Source organism: Monomorium pharaonis, chromosome 5 (genome assembly GCF_013373865.1).
Source record: "Monomorium pharaonis isolate MP-MQ-018 chromosome 5, ASM1337386v2, whole genome shotgun sequence".
Taxonomy (NCBI): Eukaryota; Metazoa; Arthropoda; class Insecta; order Hymenoptera; family Formicidae; genus Monomorium; species Monomorium pharaonis.
Genome location: NC_050471.1, coordinates 13,216,231 through 13,240,596, shown reverse-complemented (window position 1 = coordinate 13,240,596; position 24,366 = coordinate 13,216,231). Strand labels below are relative to the sequence as shown.

The 24,366-nt window shown below is 36.7% G+C and overlaps 2 protein-coding genes across 4 annotated transcripts in view; both read left to right on the top strand.

Annotated features, from left to right (window-relative positions):
• The window catches only part of LOC105832420 (dynein heavy chain 12, axonemal-like), a 111,367-nt gene that overhangs the window by 15,347 nt on the left and 71,654 nt on the right, over positions 1-24,366 (top strand). The window lies entirely within an intron of this gene.
• LOC114255056 (cilia- and flagella-associated protein 251-like) overlaps positions 15,886-24,366 on the top strand; it is an 11,471-nt gene continuing 2,990 nt past the window's right edge. The window contains exons 1-2 of one of the 2 annotated variants that reach the window (XM_036287041.1): positions 15,886-16,533; positions 16,810-17,241. The gene's annotated coding sequence lies outside the window, so the exon portion shown is untranslated. Of the gene's footprint in view, positions 17,242-24,366 lie in introns of both variants that reach the window. The other variant, XM_036287040.1, reaches the window with a different exon arrangement.

Genomic DNA, 24,366 nt, shown 5'->3' with positions numbered 1-24,366 from the left:
AATCATTTTATTGTTAATTAAGCTTATTTTTTACACGTTTATTTGAGGCACTTAATTGCGTTGCACACATTTCGCAATACCGATATATAATACTGCAACTTTTTAAAAAGAGAAAAAACATAAATTCATGTTCGTGCATGGTCTCAAAAATGTAGAAATTAAATTTTAGTGGAGCGCGTTTTGGTTAAACAATTGACATTACTCGAAAAGTTGTTAATATCTTTTTATGAAATTTGGTACACTTTTTTATCGTCACAAAAGCTATATTTTGCTACAATTTCAAATGCTTGAGTTAATTTTTAAGAAAGTTATAAACAATTAAAGAAATGACCATTTTTTATGGTTTTTTTCTACTTTACAATCAAACTAATCGATCGATCTTAATGTACCAAACTTATTATTGTAGGTCTACTTAATATTTACAACTTTTATTTAAAACTTTTTTCGATTCCGTTTTTAGTTTACGAGGCGCAAGCAAAAAACTGCTTTTTCCTCACTTTAACCCGTAATTTTGCAAGTAAGTCAGAAGGACAGGAATGTACAATTGAGGAATCAAAGAATACTACCTCAGCAGAAAATTTGAAAACTATTATATATATGGCGACTTCTATTAAGCCGGCTAAAACAGTGCCTCCAACGGATCCTATTAAAAAGAGGAAACGGGATTCTGAGAAGACAGATGATATACTTTCTCAGTCATCAAAAAATGTTTCGATACTAGCTACATCTCTAAGTACGGCCCTTGAAAGGTTCGGGCAATCACAGCTAGTGCAGCCAGCACCCCGTCCTAATCGTCCCGATATGTCTTCAGATGTAGAAGCAATGTTAGGTTCTATAGCCGTTGCGCTTAGTAAGGTGCCTGAAAAAGAACAAGTGTCATGTGTCGTGGATATGTTAGCAGTTGTGAAAGGATATATTAAATAATGTTCATGGCGCTTGTTGTCATTTTGCTTGTTGTGATAAGTACCAAAGTATTTTAATATAAGTATTTTAAGTATTTTAATGTGTTGTTACGTCCAAGTTCATGGGAATGTTGGGTAGGATCGGGTGATTTTATAAGTATCTTATGAATGGGGAATAACGCAAGGAAGGACGTAACGAAACACTACTCCCGAAGGCATCGGCTCAAGGGAAAGTCAAGTGCCTTAGGGGCGAACGCACTTATGGCTAGAAATGTGGGTTAGTGTACCGGAAGGCTCACTATAACCCCGATCTCCGAGCTGTGCGTCCGTTGGTCCTAATTTAAATTAAATTGTTATAACTCGGGATTGGACTCGGGATTAAGACCCGATGCAGTCTTAATCAGGAACGAGGGTGTCATTGAAATTAAAACAACTATCGATTCATCTACTATTAACAAAATTATTTATTGAGTTTAAACATAGCGGTTAACTTGTTGAATGATATACGATTTTACTATTAACAAAATTATTTATTAAGTTTAAACATACCGGCTAATTTGTTGAATGATATACAATTTTACGATTAACAAAATTATTTATTAAGTTTAAACATAGCGGCTAATTTGTTGAATGATATACGATTTTACGCTTTTCTGATAAATTTTCGTTTAATAGTAATATGTCTATATTTATTTTTATTGTATACTAACATTCCGCCGTATTACCAAACTTTGGTCTATGACTACTTACATAAATGTTAACTATCTTAAAATGATTCTACTGTATCTATAATATATTAAATATGTGGTACGTCTTGTGTTCTTAAATAATTTCCTTCAGTGTCACAGTAGAAGAAAGGGGAAAAAATTAGGTAATTATTTACTTATACGGAGCCACCTCCGATTTTAATGTCCTTCACATATGTTATCAGAGACACGATCCTGAGTAACTTTTCCTCATAATTTAATCGTCGGTCATTGTTCGTTAAAGAGTCATTAACAAAAAGAGTTTGAAAAATATTCATGTAAAATAGAACAACACACACACACACACATACACACACACACACACAGGGGGAGTGCAAGTGAAGGAGCCTTCAACCTTCTCCTCCTGCACCCACTCCGTTGATAAAAGTGCCTTGTACAGAAATATGCAAAAGTATGATACTTTTTTGAGAAATAAGTATGTCACACAAACTTTCCACACAAAATTTGGTGTGGAAAGAAAATGTATTCTCAGAAAACGCGTGGGCGGGGAAGGGGCTTTGCCCCTCCCCCTGCACCCCCTCCACGTAATTTTTCCTAACTCTAACCCACCAATTTTATGTCGCTATTTGGTTAATGTGAAAACATTGAAAACGAACAGCGTGGATAGTCGTAAACCCATGTGGTACAGTACAAGCGTGGACGTCGTTTACATTCAAGTTTATTAATACTGCAGTAAAAGTGCCTAATGGGTTTGCTTCGTGTAGAAAGTTGATAAAAGGGCAAAAACTAAGAAAAATTCTGAGCTCGAATATTCAATTTTTCAATTGTATTTGATTAAACTATGTCCACGCTTATACTGTACCACATGGGTTGCGACTTTCCATGCTGTTTGTTTCCAATGTTTTCACATTAACCAAATAGCGACATAAAATTGATGGGTTAAAGTTAGAAAAAATGAAAATATAAATAAATAAATATAAATTAATAAATTCAGTATTGTTCTTATATCCATTTCTGGTCCAAATATTATAATCAAAATTTCAACGTCAAAAATTACATATAATTGTGAAACCTTTCCGTGTTAATAACTTTTTAATAAATGCCGAGCGCGGCCTAAAATCTTTACAACATTACTCAGAATGATGACTTAGATGACCTTGATAACAGGACTTGCGGCCTTCCTCTTCCGCACCCATCCGTGTGTGTGTGTATTGTTTTATTCTACATAGATATTTTTCGAACTTTTTTTGTTAATAACTCTTTAACGAACAATGACCGACGATTAAGTTATAAGGAAAAGTTACTCAGGGTCATGTCCCTGATAACATATGTAAAAGACATTGAAATCGGAGATGGCTCTGCATAGGTAAATAATTACCAAAAATTATAAAAGAAGTCTACTGGGACGGCAAAGGGATCGCGATAGTACGGTGTGAAAACAGGAATACGGTCTGTGGGAGCGAGAGAGGATACTACAGAAGATAAACAAGCGGAGTCGATCGCTTCCGTATAAAGGCAAACTCACGGTGGAGCAGGAGTAGGGTGTCTCTTTTGAGGGGAAACTGCTCTAATAATTCTATTAACGATTGTTGAGTGCCATTATAATAATAATATCTTGGACGAGGGGGTGAAGGGGGAGGATGTTCGGCTATAAACTCTACATTAGAATTTTAAGAAGGTGAAGCTGGGGGTGATATAAACTCTACATCAGGATTCAAAGGTGAAGGTGGTATTTCTATTATTTCAGGTGAGCTAATGGGTGAATAACGTGAGGGAGGTATCGACTCTTGAGATGAATTCGCGATTTGTTCTTCTGGTTCCCGAACACGGGGGGCAGTATTCGCAAACCGGGGCGGATGGCTGGAATTTCGAACGTTTGGTTCAGAATCCGCGAACCGGGATCCCTGGTCGGACTCTCGAGGGCGAAGGTCGGAATCTGTGAACCCCGCCGAAAGAGATGAGCCCTTGGGACGTGATGTAGCGTTTTGCGTTTGCGCGAGAGCCCGCCTGATTACCCTCCTCCGTGACCGTTTAAAATTTGAGCGATTTTGGTGAAAGAAATTTTCCTCCACTATAATTTAGATTTGTCTATTTATTTTATTGATCCACGAGAAACCGAGACCCGAAAGAAATTTGAGTTTGGAGACTTACTACTTGGCGAGACTGGTGGGACGATGATCTCGAGCCTCCCTTGCTAAGATCGTTTGGCGCCGTATAAGTTGAGTCCGATGCTCGGCTGAACAGGTCGGAGGAGATCTGGGCCGAAGATGGTGAAGCTCGGAGATAGAGGTTGCACTCACTGGATTGCAAACTCCGAGAATTCCGAATTCGACACTAAGTTATAAGTTCTGCATTCTAACTGGCACTTGCGTTCGAAAACAAATGAGAGTTCCGAAACTAGGAAGGCCGATAAAGACGACAGTGACTACGACAGCGATTGTAACAGCGACTGACAGCGACCGCAAGAATGACTGACAGCAACTGAGACAGCGACTGACTCCGACTTTTGGAGTGTTGTTTTTTATAGTAATCTCCCTGAAAAGTAAAATTCTGGGTGTAGGTGTTTCGGGGATGTTAATTGGCCGGATTTCTTTTGGGAATGCGTGGGAATTAATTTTTAGAGTTCTCATTGGATAAGTGATTGCTTGGTCTTGGGGTGATGTTTGTTAAGCTCTCTGGCTATTGGTTCGTTGGTTGTCTCCGCCTAACACTTTCAAATCTGGTAGGGGAGAGGGGATCTGAGGTTTTCAGTTTTTATCTAAAATGGGGGGAGGAAATTTATGTTTTCCAGCCCGCGCATTTCTTCAAGGTTGATAGGCCCATCCAGTTTCGAAAAAGAAAATTTTATAGCCCCTTGGGCGTTTTTGAGGTGATCTGGCCCTCCTTCGATAACATTCTGTTTGCAATAAAAAAATGTTATTACCCTTGAAACCAAATGTGCCCCTTTTCGAGTAATCTAGTTTCCATCTGGCACTTATCTATGGTTGTAAAAGAAATTCCGTAAGTGCCCTTAATTCGTCAAGGATAAATATTTGAATTTTAATTTCGCCGGGACCTAACAACCGCCGAATTTTATTGACTTTTAGTGTCTTGGGTCCCTCTGATTATGGGAACCAGACACACTCGCGGCGCGGAGATATTTATTTATTTCTTCCTCCGCAACCCTTCGACCGCAGATAAGTCTCAGGATGCCTTGTCTGGCTTACTTAATTCTAAGAGGCCAACGGATAATAAAAGTGAAGTCCTCAGGACGTAACAGTGTACGACTGTGTAAACTTAATGTGTTCTGTTCTTTAGTAAAATAAAATTGTCTTTAAACTTATTATTATAGATTTTAATATTTGTTTATTATTCGTTTATTTAAGTAAATATTACATCAATACCATTTCTATTACTAAGTTAAATTCAAACGAGCACCTCGAAATATTCGCTCAAATTGCCACGGTGTCTGAGCCGTACCTATATCTGAAGCTAGATATTCCGCAAGATATTCTCTCATACCATTCACTATTGAAGCTGCCCTATTGGCCCCTACTCTGCCAAGTCATTGAAAATAATCTTTTGTCATTTCAGAAGTTTGCCAAGTTCCTGTCTGAATATTGCCATCCTCTAGCTCTAATTCCAGTTGAACAGGATTTAAATAACCACTAGCTTTATTGTCAATTAACATGTTATGCAAACACACCAAGGCTTTGATAATGTTTTCCGCTTTTTCTACAGAACATACTAGAGGTGAATTCAAAACTTGCCACCGCATTGTTAATATGCCAAAAGCATTTTCTGATACACGCCGTGCTCGAGATAAACGATAATTAAAAATTCGCTGCTTATCTGACAGGCTCTGGTGCATTCTTCCAGGAAAAGGGCGCATAAGGTATTTTTTAAAAGGAAAGGCCTCGTCACCTACAAGGAAGTATGGGAAGGGGATATCAGTTCCAGGAAGAAGTTTATCCGGTGGTAAATCAACTTCACTATGATCCATAGCTTGCCCAAAGTCAGAGTGCGACCAAACTCCACCGTCGCTCATAGATCCTAAAACAAATAATATACACATATAATTGTAACTATTTTAAGTAGCAAAGTAATAGCAAACACACCATACTGTCCAATATCCATCCAAGTGAATTTATAACAGGCATCTATTACTGCCAAGAGAACACTAAAAAATCCTTTGTAATTATAAAATTCACTGTGACATAGGTGGTGCTTTGTAATTATAAAATTCACTCTGACATAGGTGGTGCTTTAATGCGCATATGTCTTCCGTCAACAGCACCGACACAATTAGGAAATTGCCATTGATCAAAAAATTGTGCAGCAATTCGTTCAAAATCATTCCTTGTCAACTGAGGCAGATAAATAGGCTGCAGCTTCTCCCATATTGTCTTGCAAGTTTCTTTAATAATTAAATGTATTGTACTTTTCCCAACACGGAATTTATTATGAAGACTTTGAATAGTTCCTCCTTGAGCAAGAAACCTACAAAGAAATTACTCAGTATTTACATGTGAAAAAATAACAATAATTTCGTATATCGTTTACAAACAAAATGAACATGAATGAAAACAATCTATACTTACATCAATGTCATTCCTAGTCTCAGTTTCGGTGGCAGAGGCAATCTCATCACAGTTGTCTGCCTTTTAAGCAATGGATTTATGATGTTATGTAAAAACTCAAATTGCTCTGGCCACATACGAAAATTAGCGAAAAATTCTTCATAGTCTGTTAACTGAATTTCCGAAATAAGATTGTGGTGGAATCCTTGCTGTTCTCTTCCTCGATTTACAGGTCGTATCCACCATCTCCTTCGCCCTTTACCACGTTCACGATATCTTTGAATATTTAGTAGCAAAAGTTGATGATGATAAAGCACAATATATACTCCCACGGACACCAGAAGAATAAATAGTCTTTTTTCATCAACTTCCATATTAGCTACTAAATTTGTAAAAAATTAATAATAAATAAAAATACTAATAATAAATAAATAATAAATACTAATAAACTTACTCTAATTAATAAATTTAAATGTTTCGCGTCTTCGCGCTTGCTTATGCATGCGTCGCGTATTTCCGTGTAAACAAACACGGCGCAGATTTCTACGCCTGCGCTTGAGCTTGCGCCTGCGCTTTTGCGCCTTGCCTTTACGATTTGTCGTGTAGACGAGCCTTAAGACTTCGTAGGGGCGATTGACGGGGAAGGACGCTTCGCAGCGCGCACTTTCCCGCACCGTTGGCTTAGCCGTCTCCTACAGGATGGGTAACGACAAAGAAAGAGAGAAAAATCGAAAGCGCAATCCTCCGAGAGTCCGCGAGAGAACGCTGAAATGCGCTCACTCAGCGGGAGACGGGGACCGCCGTGCTCCTCGCGGATCGCAGCAGTGCACTATGTTTCACCACTTGCGATGTCTGGAAGGAAAATAAAAAAAAAGGGGGATCGAAGCACTACCGATTATTCCACACACGCACTTCCGCGACGCGGAGAAAAAGAGGGAAAGAAGAAAAAAAAAGAAATTTCACGTAAAAAAAGAGAACTCGCACCTTCACAATTTGGTAAGTTCACGCTTGTCGATTTCGCACGCACTACGCTCGCTATGATCGCACTTTCGTTCTGTAATTATAAAGCAGAACTAATTAATAAATAAAGGAAGAAATTGCCACCTTGAGTCTCTCTCTAGAGTAAGATCGCGTAAATATTCTAACTTCAACCTGAATCAATCGAAATTATTCTAAGTTCCGATTCGCGAAATTATTCTAAGTTCAAATTTTGTGTTTTATCGAAATGATTCTAAGTTTCGACTCGTGAAATAAGAGAAATATTTTAAGTTCAAATTTAGATGAGTGACTCTTACAGCCTTTCGGCGCGAGAGAAGGAAGCAAAATCTCGAATTTCGCCCAAAAATCGCGGCTTATATATCCGTAAGTTAGGGCGTTCGGGGGTAAAGAGCGCGGAAAGAGGAGCAATAAATCATCTAACTCCTATCATTTAATTCAATAACTAATTAATTATTGTTTTTTATTTTGTGGTCGCCAGATGAAATTTTGCCCTTTTATTCGTATTTTTTAGTCGCGGGGCGCGCAACTATCGCCCACTCCTTTTAATCGCTCGCATTCCTCAATTGAGTTTTTCATAAAGGAGTTGAGGATAGGAGATTCCGGTACCACGGAGGTACAGCGTGCTCCTCCTTGTGTTCGGAATTAATTTACCCCTGTTGTGAGTGAAGCACTCGCAACCAATAAAATAATATGATAAAATATAGAATAGAAAATATTAAAATTAAAGTAAGAAAAGATATCATATAGCTCGCCGAGAAAGGCTTGCTATCACAAGGTGTCAGGTGACATATGCCTCGTGCGTTGCCGGCCGGTCATCGCACTGGTCAACGCACCAGCCACCTTAAGGAATTTAGCGAAGCCAACTTAGTAACAATCATGCCACCGGAAATGCATACTTGCGTTTTGGCAATTGTTGCTAAGCTCGCGAATATTTCCCGCGCGCCGGATGCGCGCAGGAATGACCATATATGGTCATGCGAAGGGCCCGTTGCCCCCACTATTATATCAAATCCGCGACACTATTTAAGCTACTGCCGAGCAGCGGCCCGCGGGATCAGTGATAATCAATCAAGCCGACACGTACGGCCCGCACGAGTAAAATACGAAAGAGTTCGGGACTTAGTCGTGGCAAATCTCGAGCGAGCTAAGAGACGACGCGCTATCTCCGAGTCACGCGCCGTATCTAATCAATTCAGTGTAAAACGACGCGGCACCTTCGCCGACTGCCATTATTGTATATCACAAACAGAATAAATCTTTTTATTAAATTAACGTAAAATCAGTGAGTCAGTGATTTGTGGATCCTGCCAACCTCGGCGGCCAACAAAAGCCGCCTTTTTTAGCTAGTTTCAACTCCTTGGGCAGCAACGAACCCAAAAAGATCTTTTATCGCACCGCAAGGTACGGCAAAAATCATTTGTTGTACCGCAAGGTATAACACCCCGTTTATTAATTAAATAAGGGTGTTCGGCCCTTGCTGCCCTAGTCCAAATGGTTCCGCGCGAGTGCGAATTCACCAGCGCGCCGTTTGCGCGATTATTACCAATAATCTAGAACCGTGGCGCCTCAGAGGGACGCGGCTAAGGGGAGGAATACTTTCCTTTTGGAAATTTTTCGATATCTAATTTGGTTCATTAATGAATGGTGTTTTTAATTGACGCATGCGCGCCGCTAGAGCGAGCCGCATGCTCGCAGCGCGTGATACATCGGGCTCGGCATCGAGAGCGCGTGAATTCGTCAGCGTTCGGTTACCGTGGCAACGCGGTTCGCGGCACGACGTATCGTTTACTCGTGACGGACGGCGTAAATTATTTAGCCGGACGTAACAATTAACTTAAAAGGAAAAAAGTATAAAAGCACACCATTAAATTCAATCTGTAGATTAAAATTTATTTTATTTAATACAACAGATTTAGTAAAAATTACAAACCTTTCACAACCTCCTATTTTTGTAATTTTAACTTTCCATTAATGTATTTCCGTACTCGACAAATCGAAGACTGTTGTACTTGCTATAATATGCTAAGATAATAGAAAGGAGGAGGTTATTTCTTAAAGCGAGCACATTTTTTTATTTTTACCTGATCTGCATGTTATAAGAGAGATTATCTACCTCTTTTGGAACACTCTGTATATAGGATTAGCAGGTATTATGGCCAGGCGGATAATATGGCCACAATGCTCGTATTAAACATTCTAAACATTGATAAACATTGATAATGTATAAAAACCAATTATTGTAGTTATTCTTGAAGTTTGGTAACAAGAACCTCGCTATTTTGTTGTTATTTGTGGTTTGGTACTTCATTGTTCTCCATCAAAATATACACGTCAAAGTCAGACATCGCACTTCCAATTAAGTAAAATTTTCAAATTAAAACAAAATAATTTTGGCTTTTCTCATTACACATTTGAAAACCTGAACCTTGGCTATTACGACATTACTTTTTTCGCGTCTGCAACTTCGTCGTGCTCGTCACTTCCTTTATTATAAGTTGGGCGCCAGGCGCGGAATCCGCGCCGCACAAAAATCGCAAAACGCTCGGTACTTCGCACGACGGCCGAATGCCGGCTAGCCCGCCTCTACACGAAGTGGCAGAGGGGCGAGGTTCTTTCTCGGTACGCGGAATAGGAGAGGAGAGGTCTCGCGTGAATAACTAGATCGAATTAATAAATATAATAAGCGTGTATTGAAATTAGGATGGCAACAACGTTGTTATCGAATACAATTTAATCGTTTGACATGACTCTCTGGTACGGCTGTATCGTACTTAACTCGACATTTACAATAGCTCGAAAATTACACTGTATAGGCTACACTCTACATCCAATAATACGACACGCGACATTAACAATAGACGATGGACGGGATAGGCCGCGACGTAACGTGAGCATTCCGTATAGATATTCTCATCTACGGAAGCTCGCCTCGGTACTGCGCACTTGGCTCACACTCTCGGTATGTGGTAAGTGAATCCCGATGATATCAATCCACGCACCATCCCGTCGCGAGACTTTAATTCTTACACAAATACAGAGATCGACTGTCGGCTCGACATACTCCCCGAGGGAGGAGACAATAGGCGCAATTAGTAATCTATACGAGGCGGAGAACGACACGGCCCTACTACGCGATGACTCGACACTCGGTATCCCGGATATAATAAATTCGCCCACCGAACGCTCGGTAGGGTAACTATCTTTCACTAAAAGCCGGCCGTCTCCGCCCTTACCGCGTGGTCGAAGTGGTGGCTTTACAAGCAGGTTGACGTCGTTGATGGCCGTGGAACCGCTCTAGTTAATATCTCACCGAACAGTGACGAACCGTGAGCGGTCGGGGGCGCCGCGGACGCCGGCAGCGGCCCGCGCATCGATCGCGCTTCGATTCGCGCACACCGATCGCTAGTCGATGGGGGACCCTTCGCCAGTCCTGCAGGATCTCAGCGTCCGAGGGCGCCTCCGGTCGTGATGCCGCGCCATTTGAAAACTGCGGATTGCACGCCTTGATGTCCTTTCTCGCCGTATCGGTGGCTGCTGGGCCGGCTTGGGGTTGATCAGGCTTTGGCCGGCTTATTTGAGGCCGTGGCGATCGCTCCGGCTGGGGTTTCCTCCACCCTGGTCGTCAGGTGCAAGAGCGCATGCTCTTTCCCCGGCGTCGTCCCAGGCTGCACCGGACTGCTGCTCCTTCCTCTATAATAAGATACAGCGGCAGTGTTTGTCCCTCGACTTTCCTACGTACCTCGGTACTGTAGGTACTCGCCCTAATGCTTGCCCTTACTCGTTCTCCGGCTGTCCGGGGCCCCGCCGCTCGGTCGTCTGTGCTTCTTATTAACATTCCCTCGACGGCTGCTCCATTAATTACAATTGGTAGTCGTGGCACACCACTTCTCCCGCGGATCGCGACTTCCGCTTGGCGGATACCTAAGTGTCTTAATACTAAAAATATTAGTCGGAAATGAGCGGCCTCAAATGACCTTTCCCGGTCGGGCCATCCGGCCCTTGTGAATGACGAAAAACGTCACGTCACACTATATTTTTATAATAAATTTATTGTGCTTTGCCCATTATTTTTGTAATTATAATGCATATTATTAAATGTGTGCTTGGTGGCAAATATGGTCAACGAGTACAACAGAGTGTAGAGTACGCCAGTACTGAGAGTGACAATAACAGCGAAGCAAGAAAATAGTGATTGTGAGAGCACGACAGCGTTACGTAAAGAGACTGGAGAGGAGAGAGAAAAAGAGAGAGAGAGAAAGAAAGCAAGACCGAGATTCAATGTTTTTTTTATTAAATGTTTATTTTTCAAATGTGTATGTTTCAAATGTTTCAATGTTTATGCTCTGTACGATTAAAATTACTTCACTTTTGCAAAATATTATTGTTTTGTACACTTTTCTTATAGTTAGCCATATTACCCACCCCACATTTAATATGGCCCAAACGCATGTTTTCAGATTCTTTTTTTTTTTCTTCGAATATGGATTTTAATCGATCAAGACATTTTGTCATCAAAGCTTATTAAATACACTAGAATTTCAGAAAGTTACGAAATAAAAAAATCAGCGGTTTGAAAATTATGATCTCAAATAAAAACTATGGCCATAATGCCCTTTACCCTACTCGTACACGGAAAAAAGTTTGACACTACAGAAGCACCAACTAGTGTAACAGCTGTACGAAATGAGAGTGCGCTGTTGTACTTCTCTTTGGCACGGCAGTTCTCTCAGTTTGGGAGCCCTGCTGTCCCAATCGGGAGCCCTGCTGTCCCAATCTCGCACCGCAGCATTCCTAACCTTAAAGTGCAGTGGTTGCCCCATCAGGGTGGGGAGAACAGTTCTCCCGGCGCTTAGTGCTGCCAGTTACCCAAAACTGGCACTCTGTAGTCCTAAATGCGAGGTGGCGCTGCACTACCACCTATGATGTAGCAGTAGTGCCAAACTTTTTTCCGTGTATATATAGTATGATTTATGATTTATTAATATTTTTTAGCACAATTGTAATTAGCATAGCAATGTTTAATTACGGATCATTCAAGAACTTTTAACCAGCAGTAAACATACGTACATGCATACATATGCATCTATCTCTTAAGTAACCACGATTGTCACGATAAAGTTAACTGAAAATTTTCGTGAAATCTCAGTCAAGTTAATCATCTTACTGTATTATGAAAATCGTTTTACTTGGGCTTGATAGGAGACACTTTCTATATAATATGTGCTTACATACATACACCTGTACATACGTATACATATATAAACATAAATATATGCGCGCATGTGTATTTTACTATCTTAGTTATTAAGGTTACTTACAATTTTTTCAATCAACTGCAGCATTTATTTTGTGATTCTTGCTTTTTTGTTTTTAGTTGATTATATTTCCATCGTTTACACTGGAACTACTGCAAAGCAACATGCATGTTTCGTACTTACGCCAATTTATATTTTCTAAGGCTCAAAAGACAATTTATTCACTAAATTATAAACAAAATAGTGTAATCTAATAAAATAAAAATCTATGAAAGTATTGACGACAAAATAAGAGAGCGACAGAACGTGAGAGTGCATGAGAAAGCCAGGGAAGGAGAGCTATAAAATGAAAAAATAAAACACCAAGCGAAAAAATGCGAGAAAGCAAATAATAAAGAGATAGAAAGAGATAACTTATCTTTTTCTGAATTCTTTATGCATAGTGCTAATCAATATACAAATGAGTTTTAGATTTATATTTTGATTTGCGTTAAATTAATTATTGCGTTGTTTATTTTAGACTTTGTTTGTTTTGTAGACTCATGTATTAAATATTATTGCACTCAGAACGCTTTTAAATTAATAAAATTTGAATATTATTTAAGCATTTTTTTATTTATGGCTTGTATTCAAAACGCGCTTATAAAGATAAAGCTTTAATTTTAAAAAATAAATCGTTAAAATTCAAAAATAAAAATCCAAATTGTTTTAATTCTAATTAAAAATAAAGATCATTATTTTCACAGCTACTCGAAGTTTCCTTTTCTTTCGTAGCTTCTTTTCGAGGAAATAAGAGAGCACGAGAGCACGAGAGCAAGAAAGAGTGAGAGAACGAGAGAGCGAAAAAGCGAAACAGCGCGAGAGAAAGTGAGAAAACGATAAAGCGAGAAAGCGAGAGAACGCGAGATCACAAGAGAGCAAAAGCGAGAGAGAGAGAGAGAGGGGAGGAGGGAGAGGGAGAGGGAAAGGGAAGTAGTAGGGAGAGGGAAAGGGAAGGATGTATTTTCGTAGCTGATTTATCTATAGATATATAGATATATATCGATACCTACTATTATATATAGAACTCTAGCTCTTTAACTCTATGCCGAACATACCACATAACAATTAAACAAATGAACACTGCAACCAAAAATGCAGAAGCAATCATAATGAAATGCAAAAGATGTAACTTACCTTTCTCTGAATTCTTTTCTTTCTTCCTCTTTTTTTAAAATTTCCTTGTTCTTTCTTTCTTTTCTTCTTTCTTTTTTTCTTTATTTTCTTTCTTTCTTTCTTTCTTTTCTTCTTTCCTTCTTTCCTTTCTTTCTTTCTTCTCTTCTCTTCTTTTCTCTTCTTCTTCTCTTCCTCTCCTTCCTTTCTTCCTTCCTTATTTCCTTTTTTAACTTTACACTAATTGTAAGTAAAATTACGAAGAATATTACAGCGTTCTTATATATCCTTAATTTTATTATGACTATACCTAAAAAACGAATGTCTTACATTTACGCAAGAAAGCTGAAAGATTGGATTTTTGTCTTGTTGATCCTTGCTTTTTGCAATGAGAATAACTTATGAAGTAAACGCAGCAAGAGAACCAATCATATGTAGTTTTATTAAGGTACCTTTTCATATAGCGAATTTTTCGCTGCAAATAATTTTTAGCGAATAGCGAATAATTTGCCCCGAAGTAGCGGATAATTCGCCGCAAATAGTTTCTGAGTGTCGCATCTGTGTAGTTATAACATGTGACACATTAAATCATTAATTAATAACAAAGTCTTTTTAAATCTTTTTTAATGGAGGACGATTCAGTTATAAACTGGATCACTTGGTATAATCAACAAATGCAGTAGTTAAATTATATGCAAATAAATAATTACTACCAAATAAATTTACGAAAAAGGAAAGCTGCTGCAGTTACAGTTATACTTTTACATCTGCAAAAAAGAAATATTTGGGAACATCCATTTTTAAAGAAAGGAAAGTGGATGGATTCTTTTATGCTGTGCTACCTAAACTTGTTTTAAAAGATTTGAGGTTTTATAATTACACACGCAGATTTGCTATTCAATTTGAAAATTTGACACACTTATGTTAGTTGGAGCAGACATATTTAAGCAACATCACATTAGGGAACCTATAAATGTAGCTGTTGATAACAAAGAAAATGTTTTCGTTGATCGTGCTTGCGTTTTATACGTTTGCATAACATTAATAGGTTATAATTTTATGCAATGCGAACACATCCCTTACGAAAAAAACACTTAAAATTAAGTGTTAATTCTCGATGTTGGGAGTTTATTCCTAAATTTAGCTGTATATTATACAATTTTGAGTGTAAACTCTCGATATTTGAGTGTTTTTTCCGTAAGGAATGCGAAATACTTAAATTGAATATATAAAATCTTTGTTCCTTAATTATCTCTGTTGATTCCATTTTTTAAATAAAATTGATGTTTCTTGATCTTTTTACAATATGTACGTTTCTCACATAGCGAATATTTGCGAAAAGCTGAAAAAAATCCAGCGAACAGCGATACTCGCTAGCGAGCAATGAATGACCACGTGATCTCCAATCGCGGCGATTTTTTCGCTGCGTGATTTTGCACTTTTAAGGGCCACTTCAACCACCTCCGATTAAACTTTAATCGTTAATTAAAGGGTTGCCAACGTAACAAAATACAATGGTAAATTAATTGTATTTTGTTACGTTGGCAAATCGGAGTTGGTTGAAGTGGCCCTAAGGATTGTAAGCTCATCGCACATGAAATTGCATACGCTGCATATGCATAGCATAAGACCGTTGGACCAATAAGCATTTCATGTAAATCAATATAATAACTTTATGTTGGCTGCTCATTGGTTTAGCAGCCTTATGCTATGCATATGCAGCCTATGCAATTTCATGTGCGATGGGTTTTAGTAAAGCATATTCAACTTCAAGTGTATTTCTTTGCCATATGAAGTTAATATTTTAAACATAAATAAACAGTTTTTGTTTCGTTCAGTGATCCGAATGGATCGTGCTGTCTCTGAATGATTAGGGATACGGTTGAAAAACAACGCTCACTTATGCATAAGGAACACTACTAAAATATATTGTATTTTATTTGTGCAAGCGTCTCGCACGAGTGGTTACAAGCAACTGACTTTCTTCCTCCTCTCTTCCCCTTCGCCAAGCCCGCTATAAGAATGACATCTATTGCATCGACTTACAAGCTAGTTATACTATCACATCAATGAGCGCTCTTGGCCCTAAATCGCGAACTACGAGTTCGGACAGTTTTCATTTGTTGTATAAATAAATTCAATTATTTAAATGATCATTTATTTATCATTACGACAAACAACTTTTAAAAAATTAAGAAAATTAAGAAAAAGAGAAAAGAAAAAAGAAAGATTATAAAGAAAGAAAAAAAGAAGAAAGGGAGAAATTAAAAAAGGAAGGAGAAAGGAAAAAAATCAGAAAAAGTAAGTTACAACTTTTTGCATCTCATTATTTGCTTTCTCTCTTACTAATTGCTTTCTTGCACTTTTTTAATTGCCGTTTTATTTTTTATTTTATCGTTCTTCTCTAGCTCTTTCGTGCTCTCTCCCGCTCTTTATCTCTCGCTCTATCGGTCTTTCTTTCTCTCTCACTCTCGCACTGTCTTGCTCTCAAGCGTTTCTGTACTCTCGTATTCTTTCTCACTCTACCGCTCAATCGCTTTCTCGCGCTGTCTTGCTCTGTCATTCTCTCGTGCTCCCGTTAATAAAGATCTTTATTTTTAATTAAAATTTAAAATAATTTGGACTTTTTAAAATTTTTTATTTTTTTTTCTTTAACACAATACAATGCATATTAAAGATAACATCAAATAACTTATAACAATTTTAAATTGATAATACAATAAGATTGATATATAGAATTTATAAATTTTAGTTAAAAATTATTTTAAAAATATAAAGAAAATGAATTTTAAAGACAAATTTTCAAAAAATGTGTAAATATTTATGAACTTAAAGAAAATATAAATAATAATTTATTAAATCAGTCGATAGCTGATGAAATTCTTAATGAAGATGATTTATTAAATCAGTTAACACCAAATGATGTTTTAGATAAAATTGAAATATATGATTCAACCATGTAAGTAACTTATTATAACGTATAAACAATTAATTCTTTACAAATCACATTTTCATGACATTATATCATAATTATTTCTCTACCATTTTTGTTTATATATTTTTTACTCCCTATGTTATCCCCATGTTTGTAAAATAAAATAAAATAAACATAACAAATATAACAGTAAAATGAACATAACATAATTATAACAGTAAAATAAACATAACATAATTATAACGATAATAATATAAATATAATAATAATAATTTATATAATATTCTATAATTTTTACAGAGAAGTAATCGGTTACGTTGACAGTATTGAATCTCCACGTATTGTTGACAATAACCAACAATACAAATTTTTTATTAATAATGGTGCCGGGAGAAAAATCCAAATTATAGCTTGGAATGATGATGTGGATCGAGTAGAACAACTAATTCAATCAAATTTTCTACTTTTTTCGAATAATTTTGTTTTTGTCTTTTTTCTATTAAATGATTGTATTATAATATTAAAATACTTTTGAAAAGGTTGTTCATTTAGACGGAGTACAAACAAGAATGCAAAAAATTAATATGTACAATAATGGAAATGTTCCTTACGAACTGTTAATCCGGAAAAATACAGTAATCACTAATCTAAGGAAATATCATCGTAAATTAGAGCAAATCGCTCCAAAACATGTTACATTAAGTGAGGTTGTAAACACCTCACAATGTATTAGTAAGTTTTGTGTATTATTAATTTAAGTTTTAACACATTTATAACTATATATTTCTAATTTATATAATAATAATTATAATTATATTTCTAACTTATATAATAATAATTTTTCATATTTTTACAGTTTTGGAAGCATACATTAAAACAAATTTTGCGTCAGTTTTTAATACTAAATTAAATAAAAACATAGGTTGCGGTTCAATTACTGACGGAACATACAAAGTAGAAGTTCATATAACCAATTTTGACACAGAAAAATATTCTGCTTTAAACTTTAACAAAGGAGACAAAATTGAAATTGTCGGAACGATGCAAAATTCAGGTAATACAGTTTTATAAAGATATAGAAATAATAATAATAATAATAAATAATAATATAATATAATATAATTTAAAATAATAATAATTTTCAGCAATTAACAACAACAAGCAAAATAATAACAGTTTAAAATAATTTTTAATAGATTTTTATTCATTTCTTTATTACTATTATTTTAATTATTTATTCTTTTATTATTTATTTTACTTTCATACATAATATATTATTTGTATGTAAAAATATATATTACATATATTTTAAGTAAGCTTATTATTTAATTATTTGTTTATTACTACCATTTTTATTTTTTCTTTATTTATTGCTTTTTAATTTTTTTGTTTTATTTTTTTTTCTTTTTTCTTTTTCGTTTTTATATTAAATTTATAATCTAATAATTAATAAATTAATTGTACAGCTGTTCCACCATATTTTGTGATTAACGACATAAAAGACAAAACGCAAAGAAGGAAAAATCTTTAATTCAATTAGTTAGAGTTATTAAAACACTTCAAAAAAGAAAAGCGGAAGACGATCAGGTAAATAGAATTGCAATGCCATTGCAATACATATAAAGACCAATTTAAAAAATAATAAAATAATGATAACTAATAATTAACATAATACTAACTTTAAAAAAAAATATGGTACATTATGTACTTGTTATTTTACATACAATAAATAATTGTAATATTTTTTCAGAGACAAAATAAAGGAACTCTACATAAATTAAACAAAGAAAATTAAAATTAATTTATGCTTTATATTATAAATTATATATAAAAAATATTGTTAATTATATTAATAAGTTAATTAATAATTAAAGATAATTAAATAATTTAATATTTACATTAAAATTAAAATTACCTTATATTTATATTTTACATTAAATAAAAATAATAAAAAAATATATTTTATTAATGTTATATATATATTATTAATAATTATAATATATAATTATATTATTATTAGTATATATTATTTTAGGATAACTCCGGTATATATGCCGCACCTAACAAAAACTTTATTTATCAAGTATTATATACTATTTAAGGGAAAAAATTAACTGTACCAATAAAAACTTTATACTATCTACCACTACAAAAAAAAAAAAAATAGAAATACGAGATATTTATTTAAAAAAAAAACTTTAAAAAATCCTTGCATTTTTTTTTACCATATATTAAAAAAAGGGTGAGATATACGACCACTTATGTATGAGATATACAGCGCGTTGATAATAATTTTCAAATAATGCTTATAAGTAAGACATAAAATGACATAATAACTTATAAAATGTGTTTAAAAAGTTTATTACAAAATAGCGAGATTAACGAGATTTTCCAAAGGTAAGTAATCCTTTATTATTATGTAACAAGCCGTTCCTCCGTCACGTTAAGGTATATAGATACGAGGCCGTTACCCTCCTACCTCGTGTAGTCCCCTCCGCTTATCTCGGTCTCCCCGCACATCTCCGCTCCTCTTGTCATCAAACGGGGGCTATAAAAGCCCTCCGCTGGTGATAAGGAATCAGATCTCCCCGGTCTAGCGCACTGAGCCGACCGATCCACTCAGCGAATTGAGCTGAGCATCCAGAGCACGCACTGAGTGCCAAACATAACCGCAAACCCGGCTTCCTTCACTAGCGCGCACTGAGCGCTTCCTCGCGCCACGCTGTGAGTGGCAAGACACCGCCCCGCTCGACACCCGGATCCCGGTACGCGTATTGAGCTACCGATCCCGACCGCTCACGGGGATCCCGTACTGAGGGGAAACCGCCGACGCGGAGGATTATCCACGCGGGATGATCCTCGACGATAATAACAGCTGATCGTCGAACAGCTGATCACCGTGGCTGTCGAGCCGAGCTCCGCGCCGTACCGCGCAGTCGCGCACCGCCGCGACCAATCGTGACGCCGCACCGACCGACTCAGCGAATGCGAACACCGCACCGCACCGCGCAGCCGCGACCGTAACGCCGCAGCCAATCCGGCTACCGCCGTGACCGATGTGAACGCCGCCTCGCACTACACCGCCGAGACTACACCGCCACGAACGCCGTAATCGTCAAGAACGGCCGCTACCGCCGATCGACACACCGACCGACCGATACACGGGCCGTATGCCCGCCGCAGCCAATCCGGCACCGAATACTCAACGCGCACACGCGCACCGCGACACACGTCGCCACAGCGAATCACCCGCGACTCGCATAGCGAGATCTTAGGCTAAGTTGTACATATTAGAGCAGGGACACTGTAAATATTAGTTAGGCTTAGAACATAATAAATACTATTGTCAAATATATACCGCTTGCCTTCGTCATTCATTCAACCAGCCCGCCGCCCGAACCCTGAATTAACCGCGGCTATCCGTAGCACATCATAATTGAAAATTCACGGTTACAATTATAATAATTATTTGATTATTGAAGAAGTTATGATGGAAGATTTGTTGATGAGAACTTGGTCGGTCACGGAAAACATGTCATCATCGAAAATTCCAAGATAGCCTTAGCCTTAGAAATTATTTTTTTAAATTACAGTTTATGTATTTTACTTGCACAGAGAATGGGAATGTTTTCAATAATCCAGCGAATGTCAAAAACAAAGTTGAAATATTAAGGAAACTGAGGCATGTACGTTCAGACGAGCATTGCGGAAGTTATGATCATTTGAAATATGCAAAATTTTTCCCACATTTTTAGTGTACCGCTTTTTTGGGGAGTCAGTATCATTTTTGCACATGGTTAAAACAGGGCTAAAATAAAAATACAAAACTAACAAAAATACAAAACTCCATTGACATTCAAACTACAGCGACAATAGAGAGACACCGCAATGCTCGCTTGAACTTACATGCCTCAGCTTCCCAAATTTGACAAGTTTTTTTTATATAACTGCATTCATTATAAGATATTTGTAAGGATTTAAAATAGAATACAATTGCATGCAAAAGTTTGAAGTTTTAACTTGATAAGTTGTTCTTAATCATCACCGTGCTCGAGAACTTGTCCAATTACAGGAACATTACCAGAATCGGCGTTAAACAAGTATTGAACCAGATCGACTATACGATACGCGTAACCGTATTCGTTGTCATACCTGCAAAAAGATACGTTATTTCAGGATCAAATCGGTATCAAAATTTTATTACAATCCAAGAAAACCTGCATCATAATATTACAATTATTGAAATTTCTAAATAGAGTTTTATTACAACGTTGATGGCGTTATTACCAGGCGACGATCTTAATAAAAGTGCTGGTCTGCTGAATGCCCGCCTTAGCGTCAAACACACAAGAATAAGTCGGGTTGAAGTCCGATGACACGCAGCCTTCCTCCGTGATGCAAAGATTAACGCATTGTAGTATTAAAAACTAAATATGTATGCATATCAATGGTTACATTCAGAAAACACAAGTGATAAGTGAGCGATCAATGATTATATTATCGGTCCTTATTGTTAGATCTCTAAATTTAGATCAATTATATTAGCGAATTATTCTTGTGCAACAGTTGCGTTTTCTGAACGTAGCCATGTGTATGTAACTTCTTGTTAGTAATTTTTTAGTGTCTTTATTTACGATGTCACTGGGCGCATTCAGTAGACAGAGCGGATTAGTAAGCGTTTTCAGTGATTCTTTAATGTGATTGGTTCTGGCTTATATTTCTTCGTTAGATTTAGAAGCAGGAACCAATCATAGTAAAGAATCACTGAGCGCACACTGATCCGCTCCGTCTACTGAACGTACTTACTTTTTGCCGCGTGATCATTTAAGCGTTCTTTATTTTCGTCACCGTAAGCCCTTTGTGTAAGCCTTTACTAGTCAGTTTCTATTACCTCTTAGAATAAAACATGTTAACGAATCTAAAACATTTAATCGGATTTAGTAATCATTATATTTAATACAGTGATATTTCAACCGAACGTTTCTAAGCGTTTTGCAATGGCTTCATCGTCGTCTAGTATGTATATTTCTGCTGTTTTCAATTTTGTTTTCCGAAATAACAATAATTTGGTATTTTATTAATGTTTTAATCCAATACAATTAACCTCATATTTGACATACATACATTATTACTGGATATTACTTTGGCAGTTACAAAGTAGAAATGATTAAATGGTTATGAGTGTCTTAATATACGAGTCTCTTAATAGTATACTTAATAATATCGTTTATGTTTATTATTTCTCTTTATTATACGAATCAATTAAGTTAGAGTTATTTATAATGGTAAAATCAAAGTATTTATAATTGTAAAATCAAGTAAGGTTAATTAGTTAATGTATTCTGTTATATTATTAATAAGACATCTTTAGATTGAATAAAATGTTACTGCATATGAATTTTTAATATTTTGTAGTTATTATGTTAGTTATTTTATCATTATTGTAATTATTTACAGAATGTAAATTTGTGCAACACACTAAGCCACTGCAAAAAGAAAGAAGAAAGCTTTACAAAGCAAAGGAAAAAAATACAGGTTTGATAACGTAAAAACGTATTATTATATTGATTAGTAGTAATACAATTTGAATTAAAAGTAATATAATCTGGATTAATCAGCCAGCATTATAAAAAATATCTAAAAAATGTTTTACAAAATTATTAAAAGTAACATCCCATGTAACATAGATAATTTTTGAAATACTTTTAAAATTTTCTTCTTTCGGAATGTAATTCTTTATAACTTTATAAATAATTGTGATAAATATTAGAAATTGACAGATCAGCTCTAGAGTGTCATATTTATATGTATTTAAAATATATAAAATAAGCATATTAAACATGTTTCTCATAATTTCTCAGAGTATACACATATATCTCTTATAACTCTTCAAAGTACAAGAGGTAGTGATTTATTCATTATACTTTATATTGCTGGTGTCTGTTATCAATAGGTAAATGGGATAACATTATACGGAACATGCCATGTGTTATACTTCATGATGTAATGAATATGCAGTACGCAACAAAAACATGCAATAATGACGTTTCAGGTGATCAACAGCCAATTGAAGGTTGGTATATAATATTGAATATAATGTTGTACACAAAATAAAAAATGTTATCTATATAATATATTATATATTATAAGTATATATTATTATTATAAAAAATATCTTAAAGTAGACCTAAAGACAAAAACTTTTGACATATGTGCAAGTGTAAGACGGTAATATTACAATATTTAAATTTTTTTAAATTTTTTTACTCTTATAAAAATATTTTCTACTATTAAAGTAGTATAGGGGAAGCCATGGGGCGTCAAAACAAACCCCCACTCCTCGCCCTCACAGCGGGGGGTGTCGCCCTCACAGCGGGGGTTGTCTGCCCCCCTTCCCCCCTGTCTGGGGCAGCCATGGTGCATCAAAACAAACCCGAACTTCTCTTCCTCGGCCTGATGTCAAACCTAACCCCACTCTTCGTCCGACTGGTGTCAAACCTAACCCCCTTCCCCGACTGGGGCCTGGTGGGGAAGACTAGACGGTGTGACGTCACGAGTTTGAACGACGCGTTTTGATTGGCACCCCATGGCTGCCCCGAGCCTTGAATGGGTAGCCTGAGTTTGTGTCGTCACGATTTTGAACGGAGGGTTCTGATTGGATACCCCATGGCTGCCCCGAGTCTTGATTGGCCCTCCATGGCTGCCCCGAGCCTTGATTGGTTGCCGCTGAGTATACTACTGGATTTTGAATAGGAAAAAGCAGATCTTAGTGCCGAGCGTTTTTACCCAGCGGGGGTGCGGCTCGGACAGGTGGGAGTTTTTGTAAAAATGGGTCAATAGGTTTATAGGTCAAGTATGCTTTGTAAGCGCGAGAGAGAGAACTTTTTGCTATTATGTAGTGATACCTAAGGTAAAAACAGGTGCGAGTATAATTTTGACTCGGATATAGGAAAGAGATATATATTATAGAGAGGGTGCGAGAAAGAAATAGACATTACTTAAAATTACAAATAAAATATTTATTAATATAGCTTACTTTCTAGGAATACAAAATTGTACATGACAGCACGCTTGATGTTTTACACATTTTTTTATTTCTTTACACGAAAAAATTTTATTAAATATTTTTACTATTCGTCTGTCGTTGAGCTCACAATCGGAAGAAAATAAATTGAGAAACCGATTAAGATTATAACCACGAGACATAAAATATAGAAAAACACAGCAGTATTGTCCGCAAGTTTGCGAGAGTAATCCTTGTAGAGGCACGGTGTTCCATCGGTACTTCGCTGAGTTTCGTCGCAGTCGTAGGAGGAATCTGGAGTCCAAGGGTGGTAATCCGTAGCTATCGAAATATGTTCCTGTTCCGCGTTCATCGACGTAAAATGCGACCCAGTGTTCGTCAGGTTGATTGTGATTGTCTGTGTTAGCGACGATTGCTGTCGATCTTGTCCACACCCTCGGTAGTCTGTCTGCAGGATAGACGCCGACATACTTGGCATTCAGTTGTCGCAACGCACGTAAAATTTCCAGTGAATTCATACGAAGGCGACGACCGGGAGAGTGGAATCGTTTGCGTAATTTCTGGGTTCTCTTTAGCCGTGCGTTCGTTTTCTTTCTCTTCGTCTGTTGTCGGATCTTCGACTTTTACTTCTACGTTTTGTACGATTTCTCCTTCTTCTCCCTCTTTTTCTTCGTCGACGACGTCGTCGTTAGTCGAGAGACTGACGTGACTCGAGTTTCGGCTGGATGGCTCGTTTAACCAGTGTTTTAATTTGTAAGCGTTACGTAACGCACAATGAAATTTTGCGTTAGCTCGAAGTCCGTGATGAGTACAGCGGTGACCGTACTCGTCGA